Here is a 9590-nt window from a genome sequence, read left to right as displayed (position 1 = left end):
GGGGGGGGAGGGTAGGACACAGGAAAATAATGTGCAGCAATACTGTTTTATCTGTTTTTCCCCGTTTAGGTCCCCTTCAATGCAAGGTATGGCTCATGGGACACTCCTTCATGCACTGGGCCGAAAGGAGGGCATCAGTTCGTCAGGCAGACGGTCAGTTGGGTTTTCCGGCGTCCCAGGTGAAGCTGCGGTGGGTCAGTAGGAGAGGGCTCAGGTGGGAGGAGTTAGTACCTCGGGCAGTGCAGGAAGCAAAAGATTCAGGGCCACCCAATGTCATACTGCTACATGCGGGAGGTAATGACCTAGGCCAGTGTCCCATGAAAGTCCTAATCTCCACCATTAGGAGAGACTGCCTTAGGCTACGGTCACTATTTGAAGGAGTGATTTTGATATGGTCCGACATCATTCCCAGAGAAAATTGGAAGGGGGCCCGATCTCATAGGGCGGTAAACAGGGCCAGAATCAAAACAAATAGAGCGGTATCCAACTACGTACGAGCCAATGGGGGGATAGTCGTCAGGCATAAGGAGTTAGAGGACAACAGGGCTTTTTTCCGCCAAGACGGGGTCCACCTGAATGACATAGGTCTGGATCTGTTCAATTTTAATTTACAGGAGGCCATCACGCTGGCCTGGAAGTCGTGGCGGCGTATGCAGAGCTGAAGGGGTCCAGCTCTACATACTATGGCGGGTCCTTGTCAGTCTGCCGGGGGGTAAGCTTGTTCTGGTATGCCAGATCAGGAATATATTGGATGGTTTAACCCCTAAGGTGGGTGACCATTGGTGGAAGGAATACGAAAGGTGCGCTATAAAGCGCTGGGTGGGTACTGATATGGCTAAATAGAAAAGGGGACCGGATAGGTCCCGGATTGGCGGCGGGTATCCTCCGAGCTAGGGATTGGGCGGCTGGAGGATAACACGGCTCAGGATGGTTATGGAAGGGCAGGCTGGCAAGGGGCTCGGGGTCAGTAATTTTGGTTATGGTAATGTTTTGCACTTATTATATCAATGTACTGTTTATGTTTATACATGTTACCAATTTTTGTATTGTATGTTATACATTTTGCACTGTTGTATTTTCAATAAAGCTGTGGCCATTATCATTCCAACAATGATATCGTCACGCAGTTTTTATTGGTAAGTGAGGTGAGCGAGTGTAGGTTGATGCGTGGGTCATGTGACAGTAGGTTTGTGATTGTGAATTATTTAGTTTGCACAAGTGCGCAGTGTGTGTAATAAAACTTCTTTACCTATTTTCACATTAAGATTTACTCCAGGTGTTATTACTATTGCAATATTGGAAATGTTTAGTGAACAGAATTACATTGCGAGCAGCACTAATGTAAAAACACCATTTTACACACTGCTTGCAATTTCTATTACAATTCCCCCAATATCTGTAATATTTATATGTCCATAAGTAGCTGCATTCTAATTAATATCGGGGTGCAAAAAGCCATATTATATATATATGTATATATACTGTATATTTATGAACACACATAGAGGCTAAATGCTATAAGAAGCTGCCAGGGAGCCCAAAAGTTGTGAACTATGGCCATGTGCTTTTATAAAGGTCACTGAATTTCAAGGTAACCAAGTAATTTAGATTTTAGTAGTCTGTACCATCTACAATAACAGTACCTATATCATCACTGGCACACACTAGTTCAGGCACACTGTGAGAGCAGTGACAATAGCAGTGCTAATAGGGCTGACACAATGCACGGTTTATACAGTGAGCAATGTACCCTTATTGTAAAGGTTAGGACTATTGTAAAATATAAGAACATTTTATACATGACACTGACCTCTGAGGTGACTTATAATATCCTCATATTTGACAAGGGGTACATTACTCATTCATTTTTTATATATGAAGTCATTGATTCTTTTTATAAATGTTTCTTCTGTCCAAGCGCAGTCAGTGGGGGTGGTGCTGAGGTAAGAGTAAGGAAGGAATGTTATCAGTATCAAATATAACACGAGCCTTTACTTTCTACAATGCTGGCATGCCCTTGTACTGCTTCTAGGAGGGAAAGGGGCTGCCCCAAGCACACAGGTATTATTCCATAACCTTATCTACATATCAACATACTTGGACTCATGACATAAATGATGATTATCACTGTGATGTGACACCTACAACATTAGAACAGGTTGAAAGAGATTAGATTACACAGAGTTTGCCAGATTCTTAGAAGGAAATACAAAGTAAAACTCAGTGTGCCAATTGCATAGAATGGAAATCCCTTATAGGTGTATGGGCTACTCAAGTAGACAGAGAATGACGGCAGTATTATTACCTGGACAGCATATACATTATTTCTGCAAGGCAAATCTATATGACATTAGTATAACACTACTGATGCTGTGATGAAAAGAGCTATGTCAGTGTGCATTACCTAAGGCAGTCATACTGCCCTGCTGATAATGAATAAGGAGATAGCCCTTGAAGAATTTTTATATCAGTCCCAAGTTCTTTTATGTTTCCAGGACCCTTTATTGGCTGCTTTTCAAATTCTTGTGTCTCCCTTTATTGAAAAAGCATAAATCCTGAAAGGCACATTTGCCTTTGTGATGGATGCTGAAGGAGTTTAATACTGTCCATTTAGCACCAAGCAGAGAGGGAATTTTCTCAGAGCCAGTGTTGGTTGCTGAATACTGCTGCTTTTGCACTCAGAGCTTAAGGGCGAAGACACACGGAGCTACTTAGTAGCAGCTACTAAAGGCCAGAAAATACCCTGCCATAGACAATACTGAGAATTGCCTCTCCTAAAACTCATGTAGAGACAATTATCAGTAAATGATCAGCATTGTCTATTTTAGTAGCCGTGACATCTGTACATAATTGTTTTTACTTTGTTTTTTAAATCCGACAGCCCACCACCAAACACTTGGGGGCAGATTTATGAAAATGTGAGATTAGAGTTCATCCCAGAGAATTTCACCCACTCTCTATGCCTGTGAGAATTTTAGAAACATATTTACCATTAGGTAAACGTTAGCATTCACCGTTTGAAAAATACGCTTCTAAAAATCCCACAGGAATGTATAGAACGTGGGTGGATTTTTCAGTGGTGAACTCTACTCTCACATTTTGATAAATCTGCCCTTTGTTAGTGCATTGACTGTCCTGAGCCTGCGGTGGAGGAAATGATGGTAATTATGGCAAAATTCACAAAACTGGAGTAAACTGAGTAAGAAATATCATATCATTGGAGTTAAACGAACGTCAAATTTACAAAAGCCTTAATGCATTGGGTGAATACAGTAGGTTTGTATGTTTTGCAGTCAGGGTCAGACTGGGCCACCGGGAAACATCCCGGTGGGCCCTGGCTCTAGTGGGCCCCGGCAGCCCAGACCCGACCCTTGCCGGCGCTCCCCCTCCCGAACGCTCCTCCCCTGACGCGTCAAATTTATGCGCTCAGGAGAGGACGTCGGGTGGGGGCCCTGCGAGGGGGTTTAGGGGGGCCCCTACGGGGGGCGTGGTTAGAGGACGCGCCTGCAGGGCCCATGGGACGGGAGCCACGGTGGGCCCTTCACACCCCAGTCCGACCCTGTTTGCAGTTAAATTGTCATTCCAGAACAGTAAATCTGCAGAGCTTTCTCCATGCAAATCTAGTGGTACTACTTACACCAGGGATCCCCAACCTTTTATACCCGTGAGCCACATTCAATTGTAAAAAGAGCTGTGGAGCAACACAAGCATTAATTGGTTAATTGGTAGCCCCTATGTAGACTGGCAGCCTACAGGAGGTTCTGTTTGTCAGTACACATAGTTTTTATGCAACTAAAACTTAAAGCCAGGAATTAAAAAACAAGCCACTGCTTTAAAGCCGCTGGGAGCAACATCCAAGGGGTTGGGGAGCAAAATGTTGCTTACAAGCCACTGGTTGGGGATCACCGGCTTACACCAATATGAAGTTGGTGTAGTGTTTTGGCATTATTAATGCCATTTTTCTGGAGATAATTACATAAAATTAACTGACATAAAAAATGCATTAAGGATCTGTAAGAGCCCTACGGATGAAGACACACAAAGCTACTAGTAGCAGTTACTTTTTCACGGCTACTAAATGCCAAAAAATACCCTGCCATAGACAATTCTAAGAATTGCCTTTGCTAAAACACACGTAGAGATAATTATCAGTAAATGATCAGCATTGTCTATTGTAGTAGCCATGACACGTAGCTGCATCTAGTAGCACTGTATGTCTTCACCCTGCACAGCGCTGCAGAATATGTTGGTGCTTTATAAATAAATGTTAATAATAAAATAATAATACTGTTAAACACATATTAAAACCCCATGCTACACAGCTAGTAACTCTGAAGCCACAGTGACAAACCTCTGCTGATAAAAGCCTTTCCTTTGTAATTAATTGGAAATTATTTTTTAGACTCTATTTCTTAGTTTCTCAGTGCTTTAGCTTATATCCCTTTTGCTTGTGTATAGTAGCGATTACCATTTTAGCTGTTAGACTGGGTTGTACAGGGGCTGGTGACCTACACAGCAGTATAAGATAAACAAGGCTGCTTGGGGATATTTCCCAAGGTCTAAATCACAATTATTCTGTATGTGTGTGCAGAAAGAAGTCATTTATAAGCAAGGCAAAGTGTAAGCACGCATACAGAACAACAAATAGGTACTCGCCCTTTTAGCAAATGCTATACCACACTCATTTAGCAGTACATGATGCTTTTAATAGGTATAAGTAAACAAAACCTGTAGTGAATGATTCCCCATTGCTACCTCCCCCCTCTTTACATTTTTTTTATTTATGTGTCTGCATTACTCTTACTAATGTACTCGCCTGCAGCTCATTGCCCTCTTCTAGCTGTCCTTATGCTCCCAGTCTCTGTTCTCTTGGAATACAGCTTTTGTTATATAACTGGCTGACCCTTTTATAGCCTCTGTATGCATGAAAGGCTCTTTTCTGTAGCCCAACCTTGAACCACTAGCCCGGTTTGCTCATTATTCAGCTCAGAAACCCACCCCTTTGTCACCTTGTTTCCATCTTGGGGTTGGGTATTTTAAGTTTCTTTTAAATAGTGATGACGTCTACTATGTACATCATGTGCAACAGAAGCAGCAGTTAAAAGAATAATAATAACTGGCTATTAGGACAAGGAGAAGGCTGGAACCGACTGCAGGGAATTTAAAGTGAATTGAATTGAATATCTATACTACTGTAAGATTATTAATATAACTAAAGTTCTACAGTATAGTGTGGCAAAGAGATCACTGAACAATAAGTGTAAAAAATGATTTTATATTAATTGGAAACAAATATTTACATAAACATAAATCATAAAGCAGATAAAATGGATAAACAATAGACTACAATAACACAAAAGGGTAATACAAAACAATATACGACAAATATACACAATACTTACTTAACTAAATACACTCAAATGAAACACAGGGACCCAGCCACCTAAATAATAATAATCCCACACCATATAAACACACTCTATGAAACCTCTACTCTAGAAGATTATACAGCCTAAGTATACCTCTCCTTAGGTTTGATAAGTGCCTGGTCCGTGATGTCAGGATTCCCTCTGATCTGGTAAGGTGGTCACTTCTCTCCTGGCCCTGAGTCTCCATATGCCCTACTGAAGCCAACCTATATACAGGAGATAGGGGTGGATTCTAGAACTTTCTAGAAGTCTCTCCTGATTGGCCCATTTGAATGATGCTAGCACATACCAGTCAGTTACAGGAAGTTACCCGTCCTCCATTTTGGATAGGCAAATTGTCATGTAGTCAACATCTGTCCTTCCTGAACTAACTGATTATGCATATCACCAGGGATCCATTTAGTGCTGGCTCCGGTGTCCTTGACTCTTTGATAATGTTAATTAGAGTTTAGGTGTGACCAAACCTTTCCCAGAGCAGTACCTTTGTTTCCCCAAATTAGGAAACTCCTATTGTTTGGACCAGACAACCAGATGCTAACTTAATTAGGCTGTTTCCTCTACTAAAGAAAGGTTTTATTATTGATTAATAAAATATAGGAGCCCAGAATATATATCTATATTTTACCAGAATCTTACAGTCCCCACCTAGAGGGTGAATGATGCCTAAGCAACATGATCCCTCTTAATAGAATATTTTCCATATTTTGTTAACTGAGAATTGAAAGTGCTGTGGAACACTGGGACAGAGGTGATGTGATGACCACTAGTGACTGCGTTTAATGCAGCAGTAAATTTAGAGTTATACTTATGTTCCTTTCAACCACTTTCATTCATATCACCCATAATCCAGGCTTGTTGTAGGATAAATATATCTTCTTCCACTGCACCTTTATGTGGTTATAGCATACTGTAGTATCTGCATCTATCCATGGTTTTGTTCTTCACCTGGACTGGTTGTGCTCCACAAACTCTTAAGGCAAGCAGTTCTGATCCATACAGTCTCTGGGTGTCTCTCACATTGAACACCTATAGAACAAGAACTTTGGTGATGAAGGAATGCAGTAACTTCTCCTTTTGCCATCCAGTGTGGTCTGTGGTGATCCTTTGCACATCAGCTACACACACCTCAGTCTTTAGGAGCCATACTTTATGTACTTGCCATTCATTATGCAACTGTCGATGAGCACTTTGGAGACAGTTGTTTAGAGTGACCAAGAAAGAATTATCAGTGGTTTGAGGAAATTATGTATAGTGTACTCAAAGGGTACAATGCACTGTAGGTCAATTAGAGTGGTACATCTTTCACCTTTATCTCAGGACTTCCACTTTACCTGCAACTCCACCATCTGAATACAATAAAAGGGACATGTTTATACAAAAAAAAACCAGGATGTCATCTTTACTCTTATTATACACATGATAAATATTAAAATGTGTCTAAACACATCACATCGAACATTCAGTTTAAATGCTATGTTTATGCACTTCTCCTAAGCACATTCCTACACATTCCATTTTTCAAAATCATGCTGTCCCCACCTTGACAACATTTTTAAAGTAACATAGCAAGTATACACTGTACACATAGTATAGATGTTTGACTATGAAGCCTCATACACACAAATATTTTGTCTAAAAAGTTTACATACAATGCAGTACTCCTTTCACCATTTATCAAAGCTAGGGGTCAGTTACCATGATCATTTTCACATAATTTTTTGTTTTTTTTGTTTTTAGCTTTCTTGATTACTGTCTACATCACTCTGTGTGTTAATATGCAGTGCTGGGTCTGGAGGGAATATACCATTTGCTTTTAATCTGCTTTTAATCTGTTTCTCTTCAAGACCTCAATGTCTTTCTGCATATCCTGGAGTAGCATGGTTATTTGTGAAATGGGCAGTGAGGACAGAACATTTGCATTTGAACAGTTTGTTGTTGCTGTACAGTTCATGGCTATATGTCCCATATTACGACATGCATAACATCTCTTTTTGGAGTGATTGGGTGAAAAAGTGGGCCTTCCTGTGTTCATTTTCCTTATGGGTTGTGACTCTTTAACAACTGGAATGTTGCTTTTGAAACCCCTTTGGCATTCTTTTACCACAGATTCTGCTCTTTTTAAACAATCTATTACTTCCAGGTAAGAGTTGGCTGGACCTACAGTTAACCCAACTAGTTGATAGATTTCTGGAAGGGACTGTTTAAGCAGTGCAGATTTGAACACGTTATCCTCCAGGTTTGCCTTTGCTGGTTTCTGTACAGTGCAGCTGTATAATGTATAGAGGCGTTCTGAAAATGCTTTTACCGGCTCCTCTCTCCTTTGCTTGCAGGTGACAAAAGCTGAGTGAGCAGCGTTTATATCCCAACCTAAAATGTCTAAAACAGCATCCATTAGACTTGACAATGAATTACGCGTCCTATAAACAGAATTAGGGATACTGGCTTTTATGCCATGATCTAAACTGGTAACAATGACATTAAATATATCACTATCTTTGAGATCATGGTGCACCTTCTGGAAATTCTGGATACGGAGCATAAGATCTACAGGGTCATCATCTATCCTAACAGGTCCAAGCTCCCTACTTAGAACAGTTATATCACTATTGGACAATGAAGTTTCTACCCTTGTTCTGCTTATTTCCTCACCATCTGTCCCAGTTTTTATATGCACTGCAATTGGTGCCATTGGTGCAGCCATACATGAATTGTCATTAATGCCACATAAGCTGTGTTCTACAGATTCCCAGTTACCTATGATTGCATTTCCCGGGACATTAAAAGCTGCAACAACTGCATCCTTTCTCTTCAGTTGTGCTTTCAAGTGCTCAATTTCACTTTTACAGTGGGAATGATCAACTTGTGGTTGGTTAAGCAATGCACCAAGACAACGTATAGCTCCCTCTGCATCTCTTAACCTTCCCAAAAGTTCCTCATTTTCCACCTTTAATGCAGAATTCTCATTTACAGTTTTATGGTAATTTACACACATGGCTGAGGCAGTGCTTGCTGTGATTTTAAGGGCATTATAATGATCTTTCAGATCTTCTAGCTTTTCCTCCACCATCTTATTCTGATCTTTGAGAGTTTTATAGTTCTCTGCAATCCAACATGCAGAAAATAACAAAGCTCTCCTACCCTTCTTGTTTGATAGGGCCTTTCCTTTAATTGCTGTGGTTACAAAACTTTTGACCTGGTACCAGGGATCATCTGCACCCTGCATACACTTTAACAGATCCTCAGTATTTTTAACCATTGCAATCTTTTTGTTAATTCCTTCCATTTTTCCTACTAAATTTATGTTCAGCAAATATATATTTCCAATGTCAGTGATTTCAATGCCACTCTAATATCTGCCTCGTGCCTGGCTTAGCCAATTATGTAAGATTATTAATATAACTAAAGTTCTACAGTATAGTGTGGCAAAGAGATCACTGAACAATAAGTGTAAAAAATGATTTTATATTAATTGGAAACAAATATTTACATAAACATAAATCATAAAGCAGATAAAATGGATAAACAATAGACTACAATAACACAAAAGGGTAATACAAAACAATATACGACAAATATACACAATACTTACTTAACTAAATACACTCAAATGAAACACAGGGACCCAGCCACCTAAATAATAATAATCCCACACCATATAAACACACTCTATGAAACCTCTACTCTAGAAGATTATACAGCCTAAGTATACCTCTCCTTAGGTTTGATAAGTGCCTGGTCCGTGATGTCAGGATTCCCTCTGATCTGGTAAGGTGGTCACTTCTCTCCTGGCCCTGAGTCTCCATATGCCCTACTGAAGCCAACCTATATACAGGAGATAGGGGTGGATTCTAGAACTTTCTAGAAGTCTCTCCTGATTGGCCCATTTGAATGATGCTAGCACATACCAGTCAGTTACAGGAAGTTACCCGTCCTCCATTTTGGATAGGCAAATTGTCATGTAGTCAACATCTGTCCTTCCTGAACTAACTGATTATGCATATCACCAGGGATCCATTTAGTGCTGGCTCCGGTGTCCTTGACTCTTTGATAATGTTAATTAGAGTTTAGGTGTGACCAAACCTTTCCCAGAGCAGTACCTTTGTTTCCCCAAATTAGGAAACTCCTATTGTTTGGACCAGACAACCAGATGCTAACTTAATT

The 9590-nt window shown here is 40.4% G+C and overlaps 1 long non-coding RNA gene across 1 annotated transcript; it reads right to left on the bottom strand.

Annotated features, from left to right (window-relative positions):
- Nucleotides 1–5922: 5922 nt before the first annotated feature.
- Nucleotides 5923–9201, bottom strand: LOC101732184. Its single transcript, XR_208602.4, has 2 exons — nucleotides 9139–9201; nucleotides 5923–6775 (listed from the first exon to the last, which is right to left on the bottom strand). It is a non-coding gene; the product is annotated as an uncharacterized LOC101732184 (long non-coding RNA).
- Nucleotides 9202–9590: the final 389 nt, after the last annotated feature.

Source organism: Xenopus tropicalis, chromosome 5 (assembly GCF_000004195.4).
Source record: "Xenopus tropicalis strain Nigerian chromosome 5, UCB_Xtro_10.0, whole genome shotgun sequence".
Classification (NCBI taxonomy): Eukaryota; Metazoa; Chordata; class Amphibia; order Anura; family Pipidae; genus Xenopus; species Xenopus tropicalis.
The sequence above is the reverse complement of the archived record's forward strand: the minus strand, read 5'-3'. Positions and strand labels throughout refer to the sequence as shown.